The sequence below is a fragment of the Lissotriton helveticus genome, chromosome 6 (genome assembly GCF_964261635.1).
Source record: "Lissotriton helveticus chromosome 6, aLisHel1.1, whole genome shotgun sequence".
Classification (NCBI taxonomy): domain Eukaryota; kingdom Metazoa; phylum Chordata; class Amphibia; order Caudata; family Salamandridae; genus Lissotriton; species Lissotriton helveticus.
Genome location: NC_136067.1, coordinates 1,479,446,082 through 1,479,467,816, shown reverse-complemented (window position 1 = coordinate 1,479,467,816; position 21,735 = coordinate 1,479,446,082). Strand labels below are relative to the sequence as shown.

General features: G+C 43.7%; 1 protein-coding gene across 1 annotated transcript in view; it reads left to right on the top strand.

The window, feature by feature from the left end:
* Nucleotides 1-21,735, top strand: part of CHRM3 (cholinergic receptor muscarinic 3) — a 2,680,897-nt gene that overhangs the window by 1,069,433 nt on the left and 1,589,729 nt on the right. Inside the window, exon 5 of the mRNA XM_078649289.1 lies at nucleotides 2,914-2,951. The gene's annotated coding sequence lies outside the window, so the exon portion shown is untranslated. The remainder of the gene's footprint in view (nucleotides 1-2,913; nucleotides 2,952-21,735) is intronic.

The window sequence follows — 21,735 nt, the reverse complement described above, 5'->3', positions numbered from 1 at the left end:
GGCTTAACTCGTCCTTTGCCTGCAATAATTTAGTATGTAGCACTGTGCAGCGTGTGTGTGGTTGCATGCATGTGCTAGGTGTATATGTATCTGTGAGTGGTCCAATACATGAACAACTATTCTGAGTTCTATTTTGGGAGGCCCAAGACTGACTGGAGGAGCTTGTTGAGGTAGAGGATTCCCCTCAAACAGATTTGTGGATGTTTGCATTCCTTAGAGCTGAATGGGACACTCACTGAAGGGGGAAGAGCGAGGCTCTTCAGTACACTTTAAACTATGCCTGATGATTCTGAGAGCGGTCACTGGAAAGGGGCTTGGGCTCATGTAAGGATGGATATGGGGCTGATAAGTGAATCATAAAGAGTAGAATATATCACTGTGCATGACATCCAGGTGTGAACCTCTAGGCGCTCCCATGCCATGTTAAGGGACTATCAGAATTGGAGCCACTCCTGTTGCGACAGACTGCTTTGTGGAGGAAAAGCAGGACAGAGTTGGCACTTCCAAAGTAGCAGACCCCCAACACAAACTTCAAAGACTCAGACACAAAATCATATTTTATGTCTGGAAATGGACTATAAGAAGGGGAGCTCAAGACCCCCTAAATTATCAACTGTAAGGCAACCAGTTGGGCTGTAGGCTGAGGGGGAGAAACTCGGCAATACTTCTACTTGTGACCAGGACTGGTGCTAAGGTCAGCCAGTCTCCACACTGGGTGAGGGGACATCACCTGGGCAAATATAAGATCAGCTGCCCTGGAGCCTGGAGCACCAATATATGTTAGCTTGCCAAGATCAGCATGCCCTTGTGAGGAAGAGGAGAGCACTTAGATGGATCAAGGTCCAGTGGGGATCCTGGTGAGCAAATTCCCAAAGAGAGGTGGGAGGAAGTGGTTGGTGCACCAATAGGGCCACTGACAGTGTGCAGATTCAATTCGGTAACCCTGGATGCCAGAGGTGGCTGCTGTGAAGTTAGCCAGTGCAGTACCGATCAAACCATCATTCATCTACTGGTTAAATTCAATGACCCTGTATTGCAGAGGGAGCCACTGCGAACAGTGCATTTGTTTTGGGCTGATTGGTCTTTAGTCTGTTTGTGGAGTAAAGTGGGCAACCATGTATACCAGAGGTGTCCACCATGAAGACTGTATTACTGCCATGATGATCTGGCTGTATCATATGTGTGGAGGAAAGTCTGCAACTCTGTATGACAGAGGAGGCTGCCAAGAAGAGTGCATTAGTGATGTGCCCATCGTGCTGTAGCCAGTGTGTTGAGTAAGTCAGTGACCCAGTATTCCTGGGGTGGGGCGAGGGGGCTCAGTAAACAGCAAGGGTCATTCCCTGCTCTCTGTGATGCTGAGAGAGAATGTTGTTGTGGTGACATTCAAGTTCATGGGCACTGATTGAAGCATTGGAAAAGGAATGACCATCCTTCTCCCTTGAAATGCATCAGAAGAACTTACTGCATCATAAGAGGGAGGGCCGTGGATGATCAGCCACTGTCCGCAAAGCCTATAATGCAATTAACTGCTGCCAGCCGCTGCAGACGTCTGAGCATTGAGTGCTCTGGGATGCTCCAGTACAGCAGCCCTGGTGGGAACAGGTAAGTTTGATCACAGGGCTGGAGGGTCCAATGGAACTTGGTGTGCCTTGTAGCATGATCAGCTTTGGAACTCTTTAACTTTGAAAGTGTTGGACCTCTAGTGGGGAGACTAACCTGAATGTCAACTATCATGAATTAGAAATGCCGACTATCTAGAGGGAGGGAAGTGGAATTCAGGAATCTGCCTATCTAACACTAGAATGCTGACCTCAGGATGACTGCGTGCATTTTTTGTGTATGCCGTATTTTACTTTGTGTTCGTCTGTAAATACTTCTTTTTTCCATAAGAGCAAATATTTGACTGGACAATCGTTTGTTGCTACTATTGAATGTATTTTAAGCCTGTGCTCATCCCCCTCCATCTACCTTCCCCCCCGAGAACCCCTGGACTGCTCAAACAACTTAATTAATGTCTAAAGGGGTTCTTGTCCCAGTTGCTCAGAATCCTTTTTAGATCTGGTAGTAGGACATAAGGAGTAAAAGTCCTCAATCCCCCAAGATTGGGCCTTGTAGCTCTTGCTTGACCTGTGGCACTCTGACAGGGGTCATGACATCTTGCAGTAATCCCAATCCTTTCACCAATTGTCCTCTCTCTTGTATGAATTCAACTACCCACAGACACACCCAGCCATCTTATGTATGTGTATGTGGCAAATTCTTCAACACTGTACAGCCCACAACTGTCCATGTGGCATTACAAAAATTCATTTAAAAGCTTAAAACTGAAAATATGGCCCCACATCCGAACAGGGCACCATTTGCTGCCCTCCTTTAGAGAAAGACATATGCACTAATGGTGTTAATATGAGACCACTAGCGCAAAGTGCGCACATTTTTATTGGTGCATGTCATGGAGAATCTTCTCCTCTCTGCACTCCACTCATTTCCATTATGGGAACTCTGGAATCGTACAAGAGGTCATATTCCTGTGCCTCGGAATGTTTGTAATACAAGTAAAGGCATACCTTTAGAAACCTGTCTGAGGTTCTTTTTATCAGGTTGCATAGTTTATACTTGTGCAAATGCAATTTTGCACTGATGCTTCTGGATAACTTATGTTACACTTTTGCATTGATGTTTGAGCAGATCATCAGGAGCAAATATCAATGTTATTGTCCTTTGGTCAGTCGATGCAAGAGTCACATTTTAACACTTTGCGGGTAAAGGAAGGTGCAAATATGCACCAGTACAATCTCTGTGATACAAAACTGTTGGTTTCAAACTGATATAATTTAACTACACTCAACAATTGACAAATCTGCATTTATTTCAGAATCATATCTAATTGTGCCTTTTATCATTTCTTCACAGTTTCCATCGCTCAACATCATACTGAAATCCTCCATCAGGTGAGAATTTTTTTTCAGTTGTAAATGCATTGTTTCAGGGTATTACACAAAAAATGAACAAAAATTTTGAAGTTTGTCAAGAACTAGAATAATGAATGATTTTTATAATGTTTATGTCCTGGATACGGGTGCGAGATACATTTTTGACTAAATATTGTGTATAATCCTTGTGCTTGACATGATGCAATATTTGTTATCTCTATATTAACTTATGCTGTAAAAGAAACAGTGAACCCTGTTCAAAGACCCCTTTGGATTAGGTAGGAAAATGACAACTTCCTAAAAGTGAAATTTTCAAACTAGTAATGTAAAATCTGGCTTTACCATTAGGTTGGATTTTAAATTACTATTAAAATGAATCCTAGAACCATTTTTCTACTTTCTACCAAACTGGAATGAAACACTGTAAGTTCTTACAGTGTAACCCTGTGTTTTCCTATGGGATAGCCATTCTTGCTATAGTGAAAAGTGGCTTGGGAGGATTTTCACTGGCATGGTATGTAAACGATTAACCATGCATACCATGGTTAAATACCATGCAAATTGCCCTATGGGATTTCAGGCCTACCCTAGAGGGTTGCATTGAAAAGAAAGCTTTAGGCCTGGCAATAGATTTATATTCCACGTCAAAATGGTAGTTTATAACTGCACTAAAGGCTGCAGCGGCAGGCCTGTAAACATGTTTTAATTGGTGGCACAATGAGTGTCGCAGCCCATTACAGGCCCTGGGTACATGTAGTACCATATACTAGGGACAATAAGTAAATGAAATGTGCCAATTAGGTGTATACCAGTGTTACCAGCTTAAAAAGGGAGAATATAAGCATTTTACAACTAGGTGGCAAGAATAAAGTGTGCAAAGTGCTATGTCCAACAGAAAAATAGTGTCAACAATAGAAGGCAAAAATCTGGGAAAATGGCATGCAAAGATGGTAATTTCCAACACACCATCGCTGAAAATGAGAATTTTTCAAACCTCATTTGTAACAGCAATTGATTAACATGAAGTCGAAATTACGCTTTCCAGGTTCAGTGTCAAACCAGGAGGTCAAAAATGAGGTAATTGCCCACAGAGGCTGAAGGGAGTGAGGACAAGCTTCAGGATCCTGATCACTGCCTTTCAGGATAGTGACTTGTGGTTTTGTCAGCTGTGTAATTGAGCCTCTGTTTTATGGGCCTGTTGTATGATGTGGAAGAAATAAAGTTGTCTGTCAAAATGTCTTACACAGAAATATCGTCTGACATAGATATTGTGTTCTAAAGATCACTCGCAAAGATATCGACCCACTGTGTGCTCATTTTGGAGTATTAAATCCAATGGGGCGATATTTTTGTGGAAAATAATTAGGACATCTTATTAATCTATGACAATACTTCTGTACCACATCAGAATTAATGGTTTCTCCTCTGTATTATTAAGGGGGTTGTAGGTGGTGAGACACATTCTATATATACTTAGCTGGCCCTTGCACAAGCCCCACATGCACTTGGTTCTCACCCATATGGTGGTCTAACAGGCTAATTGAGTCAAGCGCAATCATGTAACATTATTAAAATTCTATACTTGCAATTCGCAACCATTTAGTAGAAAAAGAATCATCTAGCATGTCATGCCCCTTACTACTTGCTGCCACTTTTCTATCTCCTTGTGCATGCTATATAGGTCCTCTTGCTCACTCGGCCCTTCTTTATGGTGTTCACTACTGCCTTACCCTGCCACACACCCCTACACTCTGCCTTCTTCTGGCAATCCAGATTAGCTTCTGTCCTCTTTTGACCTCCTCTGGCCCTTATGTACTTCCATCACTTCATGACCTAAGATAATTTCATGCCTGTTATTCTTCAGGTTCTTCTCTAAATTACCCTGATTACTTTTCGGTCACTTAAAGGGGAGTGTTCCACATGCATGTTACTGTGGTCTCTTTCACAAGCCTTTCCTTTCTACCTTTCTCTCACTCACTCAAAGTCTCCATTTCTACCTTACAATTTGCCCTAAGGCACCCTCATTTAGACATATTCAACAGTTCATCATGGGGGCCCAGTGTTTACACTGACCATGCACTATTTGGATTTGGCATTTTTAGATTGGGCGTTAGCAAAGCACTTTTGATTTTTCTAAAACTATACATATGATATACTTCCTTCTAGGGGCTTTCAGCCAGTCCTCATCTTCCATTTGTCTGATGTTGCCCCATTCACATTTTTCTTCTGCCTGCAACAGAATACAGTATAGGGTTATGGGTCAGCCCACTTCAGCCATTGGTTAATTTCACTATGAGCGACGTCCTTCTGCACATTCACAATAAGCCCACCTGCACAGAATGCATTGCCTTTCTGACAGGGACGAGAATGGCAATGTCTGTTTTGAGACCCCTCCCCCCGACCCCCCCCAAAAAAAATCTTGTGTTTTTTTGCCAGTTGTTCTATTTTTTACTGGTAAGAACCCCGCAGCCACCCCCAACAAAAAAACCTGTTCTATCTTTGTAATTAAAGTACTGATAAACCAAAAGGCCATCAGCCAACGTCAGAGTTATTGCCTTTGCCAATGTTTATTGCATGCTTTTAACCTGGACCTGAAATAGAACAAAATATGTTTTAGTTGTGCGCAAGGATATATTAGACTTCACCTTACCAAGTACTAAAAGTATATATGACAGGCAACTGTAATAGATTAAGCAGTCTGTTTACACTAAAGGCAGAAAGACATTTAAAGCGTTCTAGTGCTCCAGAGAAATGTTACACGATCTCGGACACAGCACATTCTGATTCTCCGATTTGATCTTTAAAACATTTTTAATAGTTGAAATGTTCTGAAATGTATTTCCGACACATGTTGATGATTTGGTGATATTTCAGCATTCATATGCAAAATAATGGCTACGTAGGAAATGGCAGATTTTCCAAAACTATTAACATTCTCACTTTCATCTTTCAAATAATATGTCAAAACGTTTTACCTTAAATGTTATCTAGAGTTCCAGTCATGCCTATTATCATTTATTTCTCAGTCATCACTGCCAATTAAAAAAGAAACCTGCACTGGAACCTCCATCCATTGACACACCCATACACATAGTGACACATTGGTGACATTTGTGGCTCAGGACAGAACAGAAAGTCACCTTGCGGTTATGCCCTGCATCACAAGGAAAGAGCTGGAATGCGCCTATTTATCCAATAAGGCACATTTGTGTCCTTTCCATCTGCGCTGGCGCCATTTTGGCAGCCTAGCGCCAACGCAGGCACCCTTGCACCTGGGTGCCTGCGTTGTAGGCAGGATTGTTTATGTGCAGGAAGGGGCACCTTCTTGCACAAAAACAATCATGAGAGTCTATTTCCTCTTTCTATGCGTGCTGCAGAAAGCATCACACATAGAAAGAGGAGAAAACTAGGAGTAAGAAAGATATTTATCCTTGTTACGCCTCTCCTAGGAAGTCATCCTCTTTTTGGTGCACTCCCAGGTTTACAAGTCCTTGTAAATCTTCAAATGCATCAAAAACCATGACAGTTGCGTGTGAAAAAAGAGAAAGTTAAATATGGGAACACAGTGACAAAGGGAGAAAGCAGGAATGAAACAGGACCTGCAACAGTGAGATAAAGAGACAGGCAGTATAAAGTGGTGCATGGGTGCTGCGTTGGCGCTAGGCAGCACATTGTGCGCCAGCACAGGCAGAGAGGAGGAATGCACTGTTTAATGTTAAGTACAGCATATTCTTCCCCTCTCCATTTCACGCAGTGCTGTGGCTTGCTGCACTGTGTGATAGTTTGTTAAAAATGCCCCTCACCACTGTGACACCGATTACAAGTTCTGCATGAAATGCTGACTATTGGGACTTTGTGTGCTGAATTTTCAGAGTTTGTGAGCGTTTATTCTTTTGCATCGTCCTTGGCAAGTGCTTTCTTTGGGTTGTGTAAATGATATTGTTTGATTTGCAGTTGCTTCTTTGAATCTATATTGTTATGCTCCGTGGGTGGAAAAGCACAGGAGTTCAAGGTTTTACATTCATAAATCTCTATTTTAATCTGTCCCTCATTGAGTACAACACACTACAAACTATTTTATTGGCGTCACAAACAGTGAAAGTTTTTTCCAATTATATGCGCGCTGTGCATAAAAGCGGCACATGACTAGACATGTAAATACAGTTTTCTGGATCGTTTAGAAATGGTTCTATTATCTGTTCTCTAAGGGAAATAGCCGCCTCTCACACACTCTCTCGCTCTCTCTCTCCACTCGCTCTCTGCACACCTATTGTTCTTTTGTCATATTCCCAGCTTGTTCCCTTTATCCGTGTTTCACTCTTTAAAGCCATGTGTTGTAGTCTTTTTCTAAGAAGTTGTATTAGACTACGTGATCGAGCAGAACTTATGAAACACGCTTCCACTGAGATATTTTTGTAAAGAATAATGATTCAGGGGGGGCGTGGCTTGGACGGCAGTGGTAATGGCCGCCTAACCTGTTCCCTGCCGCGTAGGAGAGCGAATTCCTTCTCCTCAGGAGTGCACCACCGATCCCCTGGAACAACAGATGCCGGATTCGAGCTCCCGACACCACGGAGCACACTCGGTGTGAAATTCGGAGCGGAAAATGAGCGGGAAGTGCCCCGTTTAGCTCCCGTACTTCTACGTCTGCCAGGGCCGGCCACGAGTGAGCAAGAAGCGGCGTGGTGCGCCCCTGGACCTGCCTTTCGCCTCTAGCAGCGTCTGTCTCACCGAATAAGGCCTCCGAGGTGAGCCGCTCATAATGTAGTCCCCTGCTGCTTAACTGAGGGTTATGAACGGCTCCTGTGTCCCCGAATCTCCGGATCTCCGCGCCGCAATGCCTGATGTGAAAATGGTGTCCCAGGTCTAAAACCCCCGCGCATTAATCACATCCTGGGGCCGCTAACAGCACGGAAATGTCACCAGCACCTCGCCGCTACTGAATTATCCCCGATGGCTGCTGAACTCCCAGCGACCCAGGGTCAGAGGCAGGTTCCATTCACCAGGACTGCACAATTGAAGAGACCTCCCCAGGGACTTGCCTGACCCCAAGATGGCGGCGATTGGGACAATAGTTTAGCGCGAAAAACTATCGAACACAAGTGAAGACTAAAGCATGTCCACAGATACCCGGTAGACATAGAGCCTAACACCAGAGGTACCAGTAATGCCAGACTGTCTATAAGGCAAAGATACCAACGGGGTAACTAACACTACCACTAACTCGAGCAAACACCTGTGAGTGACTTCACACTCCCTGAAGGCCCAACTCAGAGCCACTGCAGTGCTGCCTCGAAGGACTCTGCTACCATCCTGGTGAACACTGTGAACTGTGAACACTAAGAACACTGTTAATGCCGTGCTGGGAGTGCTTGCGCCCACTGTGCAGGATGAGTGTCCCTTACTGAAGCCGGATCAATCACCAGTCAGCGTCCTGCACCTCAGGAAAATCAGTGGGGACCCGTGTGTCATCAGTTCGCACCATCTCGCTCCGAAAGGCAGTGCCACGATCGCCATCATCGCCACTAAAGCAGGGAAGCAGAGAGTCGGTCGGTTATGTACCCTACATATACCCTGAACCTTGGAGAACTGGGAGGCGGATGTAAATAAGCGATACAAGCCTTGTGCTGGAGTCAGCCTGCACCAAATTCGTGCCTCTCCTGGAACTTTCACCCAGATCAGTGTCTAAACCCAACTTCCGCTTTAGCCTAACACTACTGTCAAGCTGGAAGATCTCCGCCTCAACGCCAGCCAGCTACGGAAATCCAATAAAATGGCGGAAAGAGACGACAAAAAGAACAACAAGAAGGTGAGGCCTGAACCATCCCTATCGGAATCACCCATTAAAGTAAGAGCAGACGTTAACAGCACCCTAGAAATGATCCTAAAAAAACTGGCAGAGTTGCATGACCTTTCCAAATCGACTAAAAGCAATACGGACTCTATGCACCTCGAACTTACTGCGATTAGGGCAGACATGAACTCTGTGCACAAAAGCATAGACGAAGCAGAACAAATAATAAGTGACATTGAAGACAAAACCAATCTATCAGCCAAAACCATCCTACAACTCCAAAGATCGACCGACTCCCTCAAACGACAGAATGCGGAATTGGAGGATAGAAACAGGAGGGGAAACGCTCGCATTTTTTGAATTCCTGAACACGCAGAGAAAGATGCCGAATCCTGTGTAGCTTTCTTGGAAACATGGATCCCGACGGTAACTGGTATTTCTTTCTACCATGAACTTGAGCTTGAACGAGCTCACAGAGTGCCAACCTTCATCCCCCATGGATATAAGGGTCCTCGCCCGCTAATATGCAAACCACTACGATACCAACACACCGAAGCCATCCTGCAATTCGCTAGACACAACCACTATGTTACCTGGGAGGGCCACAAAATCACCTTCACTCAGGACTACTCGAAAGACACGGTGGAGGTCCGGAAAGGCTTCCTGGCCCTAAGGGAAAAGCTGAAATCAAAAGGAATACAGTTCTCCTTTGCAGATCCGGCGAGATTTAAAATAATCATCCAGGGCAAACCTCGCTTCTTCTCGGATCCCAATGACCTGGCGCAATTCCTGGGTGACTCCCCGCCACAAGCTATGGACTCCTCCAACAGCGCGTCAAATAAGCGAAAGACAGACGCCCTTGAAGCTACAAATCCAATCACGGGACAGGGTTGACTCGATCATCTACTGGCTTGAGGGTCTTCGCCACTTCTCGTCTGTCCACCCCCCATAGGACCTAGAGACAAACTCTTGCCGGTCAGGGGTGGGGTCTCACTTGTCACCCCACTTATGTGGGGTTCGCCTTTATATGTATGTTCACCTACTTGTTCCATGTAAACCACATTTCTGTTGGTTTGCCTGACTGAATATCCAAGTTGTTCATCACCATCAGGTAGGACCAGCCATTTTATACCTTTTGTGCCTCACAGCATGCCATTCGATTGTTACTTTTCAGTTGCATGTTGGAGCCGAAAAATCCAACATTTGAGAGTCACTTAATGACGCTGTTGTTAACTCCTATTGGAGAAGTAAATGTTCACACTCGTAGCTCTTGCACCATCATTTAGCTCTGGTATACTCTCTACAGTTTTATAGCCCGCTAGAGAATGAACCTACTATTTAACCTATGTTAGCCTGGTACTTATGGCCAGTTATTGCATATATAGCTATACCGCCAACTGCTTGGCTGTGTTTTGATAGAGTATACTGACTAGTTTTGCTGGGATATATGACGTTACAACGCGGACTTTTACCACGCAGACCATTACCACGCATTTTTTACAACGCAGGACCCTTTACCACGCATACCATTACAACGCTGGTATTTACAACGCAGGTACTATTACAACGCATACCATTACAACGTAAGTATAGGTAAGTAAATAATATGGTAAAATAATTATTAATAATATTTTTTTTAATTAATAAATTATTATTTTAATATTTAATATTTTAATTATTTATGTTAATATTTAATTATTAATTTTTAAATATATATGTTAAAAATACCCCTGTACCCCAAAACCCAAACCCAGCCCTAAAACCTAAAAATACCCCTGAACCCCAAAACCCAAACCCAGCCCTGAACCCTAAAAATACCCCTGTACCCCAAAAACTGAAAACTGATCCTGAACCCTAAAAATACCCCTGCACCCCAAAAACTGAAAACTGACCCTGAACCCTAAAAATACCCCTGTACCCCAAAAACTGAAAACTGACCCTGAACCCTAAAAATACCCCTGTACCTCAAAAACTGAAAACTGACCCTGAACCCTAAAAATACCCCTGTACCCAAAAACTGAAAACTGACCCTGAACCCTAAAAATACCCCTTTACCCAAAAACTGAAAACTGACCCTGAACCCTAAAAATACCCCTTTACCCAAAAACTGAAAACTGACCCTGAACCCTATAAATACCCCTTTACCCAAAAACTGAAAACTGACCCTGAACCCTAAAAATACCCCTTTACCCAAAAAATAAAAACTGACCCTAAACCCTAAAAATACCCCTTTACCCAAAAACTGAAAACTGACCCTGAACCCTAAAAATACCCCTTTACCCAAAAACTGAAAACTGACCCCGAACCCTAAAAATACCCCTTTACCCAAAAACTGAAAACTGACCCTGAACCCTAAAAATACCCCTTTACCCAAAAACTGAAAACTGACCCTGATCCCTAAAAATACCCATTTACCCAAAACCCAAACCTAAAATATTTTAAATAAAATTATATACTTACCAATACTTACGTTGTAATGGTATGCGTTGTAAAAGTACCTGCGTTGTAAATACCAGCGTTGTAATGGTATGCGTGGTAAAGGGTCCTGCGTTGTAAAAGTTGCGTGGTAATGGTAGGTCGTGGTAAAAGTTGCGTGGTAAAGGTTGTATACCGTTTTGCTGATATCTCCTGTTATACTTAAAACTAAAAATTCATCCTACGTTGAGCCTGGACGGTACTGCCGTCGCTGTTCCTAAGTTCTATTTCTGGGGGAGGAGGGTGGGGGTGGGCAGAAGGGGTGAGGGGGTGGAGAGGAAGGGAGGGGGAGGTGGAGGGGGGGGACTTTTCTTGGATTGTTTCAGTATATCTTTTGGATTCTTTTCTTTTATTTCCTGGTGTCTATTTGTTTACAAAGGTAAATTTTCCCAGAAAGCTGAAGTGTCTCTCTCTGGTTGCTAGAGAAATGCTCTCACAGCCCGGTTTAAATCTGACGAACCATGGCGCCTAACCTGGCCATTTTGCCAAATCCAAATTCGCAGTAACACTCAGTACAGCTAGTTTACCAAACCGTAAGCGACACACTGCAGCCCCATGACCCATACCAAGTCCATATCGGAAGGCCTTAGCGTTGTCTCCCTAAACGTCAAAGGACTCAACCACCCGGTTAAACGGAGAAAGGTCCTAGAATATCTGGCCAAATCCAAAGGCGACATTTTCCTTCTCCAGGAGACCAAACTGTCAAAAGATGACGCTGAATTCGTCAAACAACACTGGATCTCGCACAACCTATGCTCCCCGGCAGTACACAAAAAGAGGGGGGTCCTCACCCTCATTGCAAAGAAGTCCAACATCTGCATAGTATCACACACTCAGGATACCAACGGTAGATTTATCATGGCACACCTTCTAAAGAACGACAACCACATCCATGTAATGAATATTTATGGCCCAAACGGAGATGACCCGAAATTTTGGGACTCACTCGCCCCTATACTGGAAAACATCCCACGGGATGAATTACTAATCGTGGGAGGGGACTTTAACTTACCTTTAGACCCAGTCATTGATCACCAATCAAACTGTACTTACCACCCCACCCCTTCACACGACAGTTTACAACGCCTCTGCTCCAAATTCGACCTGCACGATTCGTGGAGACTGCAACACCCTGACGGTCGTGATTACACTTTCTACTCGCCTTCCCACAATTCTTACTCCAGAATCGATTATATCCTCATCAACAGTCCTTTCACACACCTCATCGAAGAAACCAGTATTGCACCCAAACTGATCTCTGACCACTCCAGCATACAAACCAAACTAGTAGGTTCCAGATCCATTCTCCCCCCGAAGAGATGGCGGTTTAATGATGATATCTTCTCCAAACCAGAAAACAAACAAAAGATCGAGACTACCATACAGGACTACCTCACCCTAAACGATACTCCAGACTCGGATATAGCGGTTCTCTGGGACACACTTAAAGCCACTATAAGGGGAGTGATCATTGGCATCCGGGCGCAAACTAACAAAAAACTCAATCTAGAGCTTGTTACTCTAGAGAAAAACATTAAGTCTCTAGAAATATCTCATGCGGCTGATCTCCAGAACACATCACTAAAATGAAATACGAATATAACGCAATTCTTAGCAGAAGGGCGGGAGTTTGGGTTAATAAATTTAAGGCCTTGAAAGTATGCTAGGGCAACAAAGCTGGGAAGCTATTAGCATCCTACCTAAAACATAAGAAATGGCAATTTAACATTGCCTCAATCAAAGACCAAAACAATATCGTCCAAACTAAGCAAAACCACATTCTTCACACCTTCAAGTCCTTTTATGAAGACCTTTACAAGAATAAACTAGACTTTGATACACAGGCATGCTCTGATTACCTGAACTCCTTAGGCCTCCCAAAACTCAACAATGCTGATAATTCTAAACTGAATTCCCCGCTCGCCCTACAGGAAGTCTCGGCATCTATTAAAACCCTCAAATGCAACAAAGCACCGGGCCCTGACGGCTTCTCAGCTGGATTCTACAACAAACTCAAAACTTCTCTTAGCTCAACATTACTAAAATTGTTCCAATCCTTCGCCTCAAAAAAAGGGGTATCCAACTCAATGAGCGAGGCCACCCTTATCATCATACCTAAAGAAGGGAAAGATCCTCTCCTGACTAAAAACTACCGACCAATATCATTAATAAATCTGGATTGTAAGATCTACGCCAAAATTCTCGCGACCAGACTGAACTCACTCCTCCCTAAATTAATTAGTATATCGCAGGTTGGCTTCCTAAAGCATCGTATGTCCAATGATAACACAAGACTCCTTTGCCACGTTATCGAGAAAGCCAAGGCGTTTGGTGCTCCCTCCGTGGCTATTACGCTAGATGCGGAGAAAGCATTTGATAGAGTCTCTTGGCTCTTTCTTAAACATTGCATGACCACCTTCAACCTTGGGAACTCCTTCATAGACATGGTTATGGCTCTATACCTCTCCCCATCCGCTCGCATTGCCATAAATGGCTCGTTGTCGGAACCATTTAACCTGGAACAGGGAACAAGACAGGGCTGCCCCCTCTCCCCATCACTCTTTCTCCTGGCGATGGAACCCCTACTTGCCGACATAAAAAGAAAAGATCAAATTGAAGGAGTGTGCTTTGGTGATACATGTGTTAAATTAGCCGCCTATGTGGATAACATTCTGATTGTATCTGAGTCCCCGGAACCCTCCATCTCTGCTTTAATGTCCACCATTGAATCGTATTCCACCCATTCAGGGTATAAACTCAATCGGGAGAAATCGGAGGTCAAACCACTAAACATCCTGCCACCAAAGACATGCTGGGAAACTCTGGTCTATGCTGGCAATCAGGATTTGTAAAATACCTTGGGATAGAGTTTGGCGACTCCCTTATGGAAACTCTCCAGCAGAACGAGAAAACAACCTTAGCTAAAATCAAAAAACAACTGGAAGGATGGTCCCCTCGCTTCATCACTTGGTGGGGCAGGGTTGAGACCATCAAGATGATGATCTCACCTTTGGTGAACTACCTCATTTCCATGCTTCCTCTAACCCTTACCCAAGATTTCTATCACAAACTAGACCAGGCACTCTCTAACTTCCTATGGAAGGGGAAAAAGGCAAGGATAAGCATTAAAAAATTACGCTTGGACAAAACTTTAGGAGGGGTCAACCTACCAGACTTTAGGCGCTACAAGTCCGCTTTTTTAGCAAAACAACTGGCTGGCTCCCACGCCTGACTACACCCCTGTTTGACTGGAGATCGAGCGAGCGATCCTAGACGGCATCGCCCCTGCTGCTGCTCTTTCTACCAATTTAAACATGTTGGCCCACTCCAAACAATCTTCCGGAATACAAAAACAGCACTTCTCAAAATTGATAAACTTCTAGAACACAGCATTCGCCGCTCAGGTTGGGAATCCTTATGGAATAATCGATATATATTATACAAGGGCAAACCATTGTATAATGTGCAGTGGGTAAAAAAAGGCATCCTCTTCCCGCACCAACTATTCGAAGGGTCATACTCTATTCCGTTCCTAGATTTACAAACCACTTATAGTCTTGAGCCAATGGAATTCTATACCTTCTTAAACATAAAAGCAGCGCTATCTAAAGCAAAACTCTCACTAACAACCCCTCCCTCCCATCCTACCTCGCTAGGTTAAACAGACTAGGCCACCAGGTATCCTATCTATACAAAATCAGTCGCCCCCAACATTCCAATCTCACCGCACTGATCACACAGTTCTGGACCGCTCTTTTGTCTAGGCCGATCTCAGAAGCGGACTGGACCTGTACCTGGGAATCTTGCATGCGACAAAAAATTAGCCCTACTTTATCCCAGACCAAATACTGGCTCCTCCACAAGTCCTTTTGGACGCCGGCGCGTTTCTTTGCGCATAACATCAGCCCAGACGCCTTTTGCGGAAACTGTAAGCGGGCAGAAGGCTACTTATTGCACATTATCCTAGAATGCGACTGTGTAACCTCCTTCTGGGACAGAATATTTGAGTTATTAGGAAGATTCTCCCCACTGCACCATCTAGAGAGCTACCGTACCTGGGTTTTGGTTTCACCCAGGATCCCTCCCTCAACGCAGATGACAGGGCTCTACTGGATCTCCTGCTCACAGCAGCTGTTAAGATATTCCTTAGCAATTGGAAGGACACTAGCTAAGCTAACTTTGCCTGCTGGCTCAACTGGGTAATTAGCCTCCGAGGAGCGGATAACATAGCTCTCCAACAGTCACCCTGGCGCCCTCCTACGAGAAGGTTGTGGTCTTACCTTGACAGTTATTTTACCACCCATAAACCGCCTTAGGTTTCTTCACCCCCCCCCACACACATGTCCCGTACTGACCACATCATATAGCAAGGTGTGTGAGGTTACCCTATCACCATTGTTCACTCTTAGACCCTGAGCTCCAACCTCATAAATTTACCGCTTCTCGTTCTGTACTATTTCAAGTGCTACCGATGAGGTCTGTGTTGACAATTCGAAGACAAACATTCACATATGCCGACCAATGTAGTATGTACCATTTTGTATTGTACTTTACGTCATTATTATTATTATTATTATTATTATCTTTTTTACATTACTGTACTGTTTCTAATCTAGCAAGATATGTTTTCAATGTATGTGTTATTTGCATTTTTATTTGATACTGAAACACCCAATAAAACTATTTGAATAAAAAAAAAAGAATAATGATTCAGTCTAGGGCCGAACTGGTGGTGCCGGGCACCGGGCAATCCCTCTGAAGGCTGGGTAGGGCTCGTTTTTGTCACAGGGGGCTGGTTTTGTTACTGGGGGCCGAATTGTTAGCAAAATCTGTTCCCAGTAACAAAATCAGGAGGCCACCATAACAGTCTTCACCAAGAAGCCTGTGAATACTGCCTGCCTCCCCTTCTCACTCCCAGCCGGTGCCAGCAGCAAGCACACAGTAGCAGCGCAGATTCAGTTAGCGTGCGCATGCTTCACAAGAGTTGAACTACCCTGCACTGCATCTTTTTGTGTTTAACTATTATCACCACCCCACCCCCAGGGCCGTCATTCAATCTGGTAGTGTAAAAGTGCTACAAATTTGATGGCCCTGTTATTGTTTGGTCTGCCCTGTCCCTATGCTCCATGACCTCACTGTCACTTTGGCACGCATCTGCATGTTATTTAATGTTTATGCTCTATGCAGCACATAGCATAAATAATATACAAGTGTGTGCCTCAAGTCCCTAGTGGTTCCGCTCTGATATGCAGTTGTCCCTCCCTCTCATCCCCTCTGTGCACTCTGCCACAAACCCTCCTCTCATGCCTCACTGAGAACAGACTTAATCACTCCTCCTTAAGTTCAGAGCTATGCATGTGATAATCCATTTGCATTTCAAACCTGCAGAGGCCATTTAATAAAAGAGCTGACTTTGTTTTGCAGCAGTACACGGCTGTATTTCAGGCATGGCACGGGTGGCTAAAACCACTTTAAAGCTTCTTATAAGCCAGCATGGACCCAGTAATCAGCGGAAGAATCAGGCCATTCTTGCAGAGATCAAAGGGCCCACCAGCTAGTTTGTAAAATCAGGGGATCCACTTTTGAACTCAGGAGAGACCAGTCAAGTTCCTGTAATCTTCCTGTTGCCTGTAGCATAGTTGTGAGAAGGGCAGGGCGGGCTGCCCCGAAGGACATGAGCCATGAAAGCAGAAGTGTGCTGTGCTGTATAAGTATGATCAGGGCTGGACTGAGAACTCAAAGCAGCCCTGGCAAATTTTGTTAGCCCAGCCCCCATATGGCACGTAGAGGGGAGAGCAGCGAGAGAGCCTGGACACTGCATAAACGTAAATTGTACAGTAACAACTGAAAAGGCATTGCGTGGGCTGGTTTGTACTGCACTTGAATCCATGAACATTATTGTTGCAAATTGTGTTGGTAACTCTACAGATGGAGCCTCCAATATGCAGAGAGTACAATGGATTCACTGCTAGACTGAGTAAAGAAGCACATTATCAAATTCATGTATGGTGCAACACACTAACCTTGTCATAACTCATGCCACTAAAATCTCAGTATCCGCAGTATCACTGTTTGGGCTGTTAAATTCTTGTACTGTATTTTTCAGGGATTCATACCTTCGAATGAACTTGTGTTGAGACAAAAATATTGAAGAATTGTTTCGGTCCATCTCTAAAATTGGAGATATAAGATGGTGGGCAAAAGTTCATGCATTCCCAAAAATGCTTGGTTTATACACTAACCCAAGCAAATCAGTTTACATTGAGGTTTGTCAAACTATGGAAGAGATATCCATATCAGATAACTTCAATGAAGAGATCAGATGCAGAGCCAACTCATTTCTAGAGTCACTAGTTACATTTGACACCAAAAGATATATCACAAGGTATTGCAGAAATATCAAATGGTAGCTAAAACCATACATTCCGTACAGCAACAGGGTTGGGATTTCAGCTGCATAATGGATGCTACAAAAAATGTATCAATTGGACAAAAGACAAATTGGAACAGTGTGAGAGTGACATTTTGATTCAAGGTGACTTCCCAGAGGTTCGAGTACACATGAAGTAAATAATCCTGGTGAAACTGCAACTGATGAACCCATCGGGTAAGCTACTGATAAATACAGTATAGAAGTTTACAGTCCTGCGATGAACAAAGTAGTTACTAGTCTGCAAAGTCGATTCACAACTCATGATCAGTTGTTTGCAGATTTGGCGTACCTGGACAACAGAAACTTTGAAGACATCCCCCAAAATCATCCCTAAAAAATGCCCTTCATCAACTAATTCAATCGCTAACTAGATTTGATCTAGAAGTATCTATTGAAAAACAGCAGCATGAGTTACTTGAATTTGCATCTTCCTGAAGAAGACTTAAAACTCAGTATTGGGGAAGAGTACAAGATCATCGAAGAAGTTCAATATGAGGAAGACTTAGACACTCGTTATCTCAACTTTGAGCATGAGATGGTACAATATGCTAGTGTTGGGCAAAAAAGTCTAACTAAAAGACCTGAAAGAATATATAGCTTGCTGCTATAGTTTATTAATGAGTTATAACTTGTACAGTAAAACCTACTCTTCTCTCTTTAATGCCAACAAGTTGACATTGACTCTTTCCTCCTCAGGTTGGTTGTGGAAGGTCTTTTTCTAAGCTCAAGTACATCTTGAATAGGGTGTTGGATTCTCTTTCTCAGTCATGTTTGGAAGCCTTTATGCTCATAGCACGGAAACGCCCTCTACGCCGGAACCACAGCCAAACTACAGAAAAGACTCCAGCGCATCCAGAACGCCTCCGCCCGACTCATCCTGGATGTCCCCCGACGCAGCCACATCTCCAGCCACCTGAGGAACCTGCACTGGCTCGCCGTCAACAAGAGGATCACGTTCCGGCTCCTCACCCATGCACACAAGTCTCTCCACGACCTGGGCCCCAAGTACCTCAACGACCGCATGACCTTCTACACGCCCACCCGCCAACTACGGTCCACCAGCCTCGCCCTCGCAGCCGTACCACGCATCCGAAGAGCCACCGCCGTAGGAAGATCCTTCTCTTACCTGGCTGCCAAGACATGGAACTCCCTCCCCATCCACCTTCGGCTGACCCAGGACCATCTCGCCTTCAGGAGACAACTCAAGACCTGGCTGTTCGAGCAGTAGCACACCCCTTCCCCAAGCTCCTTGAGACCCTCTCGGGTGAGTAGTGCGCTATACAAATTGTATGATTGATTGATTGATTGATAGCCATTGCAGAAGATGCAAGTAAGCAATGAGACAATCATTGATCTTTTTGCCCCCAAATGCAAATTGATGCAAGGGAAGTTGACACTATAAAATGTGAGCTAAGGGTGCCACATTTCTGACGATGAACACAGCTAAGAAAGCTTTTTTTTTTAGGCTGCATATGTAAGACTCTGGTCATGAAAAGAATTTGACTTTTGCACTTTACCATGAACATCTTGGGGCTGATTTACAACTGTCAAATGACGCAGTGCAATAACCAGAGTTGATCTCCTTGCATTGGCTCTCATTGAGCCTGCTTTGGACCATGCACACACCTTTGCACCATAATGAAAGGTTGTGAGTATTATGTCTAGAATAGTTTTTGCACTGGAAGGATATCCATCCTCTACAAAATCCTATGCTTAGGCTAACTAACTAACTAAGCAATAAGCATGTATTTGTGCTGTACTGTAGAGTACACATGCATTCTTGGAAAATCTCAAAGAGGCGTCAATTTTTGACTCAATTCTAAGTCTACCTTTGTTAGTAGGTAGAGCTTTGCAACAAAACCCATGTGCGGCTGCTTGGGTACTCCCACATCCCACCCGTGGAACAATCTTGTGACACAAATGAACAAGAAGTAGTACAAAGTTTGATAAACATAACACTTGTTTGAGATTAAGTACATTTAAAATATGTTGTTTTACAGTATTTCATATTAAGGAAATTGCGCGAGGTGTGTTGACTGTTTATAGTGCCAAAATGCCCACAATCATAATATTGTGCATAAGCTGCTTTATTTTAACACTGTTTGCAAACTCAGGATATAAAAATCATTAGATGTTTGCACATTGTCTTGTCCATTTTTTCCTATAAACCTGTGCACAGTTGTTTGAGGTTAAGTGCATTTCAAATCTCTTGTTTAGAATATTTTATATTAAGAATACATCTGTTAAATTTAAATTCATATTTCACACTTCACATCTCATATTTTGGTGTTTTCCGTTGGAATATTTATGAGTTATGACTGGGTATCCTGGGTAAGGTCATCATTTACAATGTTTTAAAAGTTAATACAATTAAATATGTAATGAGAAATGTGTTGTGAAATACATTGTTTTGGCCGTTCTTTCTCCAAAGTTTTCTTGAGTGGAGAACCCCCATAAACCTCCATAGTAGTGGTCAGGGTCGCTCACTGTTCTTGCTCACTATACACCGTACGGGAGCTGGTCTGACATTGACTCTTTCCTCCTCAGGTTGGTTGTGGAAGGTCTTTTTCTAAGCTCAAGTACATCTTGAATAGGGTGTTGGATTCTCTTTCTCAGTCATGTTTGGAAGCCTTTATGCTCATAGCACGGAAATGCCCTCTACGCCGGAACCACAGCCAAACTACAGAAAAGACTCCAGCGCATCCAGAACGCCTCCGCCCGACTCATCCTGGATGTCCCCCGACGCAGCCACATCTCCAGCCACCTGAGGAACCTGCACTGGCTCGCCGTCAACAAGAGGATCACGTTCCGGCTCCTCACCCATGCACACAAGTCTCTCCACGACCTGGGCCCCAAGTACCTCAACGACCGCATGACCTTCTACACGCCCACCCGCCAACTACGGTCCACCAGCCTCGCCCTCGCAGCCGTACCACGCATCCGAAGAGCCACCGCCGTAGGAAGATCCTTCTCTTACCTGGCTGCCAAGACATGGAACTCCCTCCCCATCCACCTTCGGCTGACCCAGGACCATCTCGCCTTCAGGAGACAACTCAAGACCTGGCTGTTCGAGCAGTAGCACACCCCTTCCCCAAGCTCCTTGAGACCCTCTCGGGTGAGTAGTGCGCTATACAAATTGTATGATTGATTGATTGATTGATAGCCATTGCAGAAGATGCAAGTAAGCAATGAGACAATCATTGATCTTTTTGCCCCCAAATGCAAATTGATGCAAGGGAAGTTGACACTATAAAATGTGAGCTAAGGGTGCCACATTTCTGACGATGAACACAGCTAAGAAAGCTTTTTTTTTTTAGGCTGCATATGTAAGACTCTGGTCATGAAAAGAATTTGACTTTTGCACTTTACCATGAACATCTTGGGGCTGATTTACAACTGTCAAATGACGCAGTGCAATAACCAGAGTTGATCTCCTTGCATTGGCTCTCATTGAGCCTGCTTTGGACCATGCACACACCTTTGCACCATAATGAAAGGTTGTGAGTATTATGTCTAGAATAGTTTTTGCACTGGAAGGATATCCATCCTCTACAAAATCCTATGCTTAGGCTAACTAACTAACTAAGCAATAAGCATGTATTTGTGCTGTACTGTAGAGTACACATGCATTCTTGGAAAATCTCAAAGAGGCGTCAATTTTTGACTCAATTCTAAGTCTACCTTTGTTAGTAGGTAGAGCTTTGCAACAAAACCCATGTGCGGCTGCTTGGGTACTCCCACATCCCACCCGTGGAACAATCTTGTGACACAAATGGACAAGAAGTAGTACAAAGTTTGATAAACATAACACTTGTTTGAGATTAAGTACATTTAAAATATGTTGTTTTACAGTATTTCATATTAAGGAAATTGCGCGAGGTGTGTTGACTGTTTATAGTGCCAAAATGCCCACAATCATAATATTGTGCATAAGCTGCTTTATTTTAACACTGTTTGCAAACTCAGGATATAAAAATCATTAGATGTTTGCACATTGTCTTGTCCATTTTTTCCTATAAACCTGTGCACAGTTGTTTGAGGTTAAGTGCATTTCAAATCTCTTGTTTAGAATATTTTATATTAAGAATACATCTGTTAAA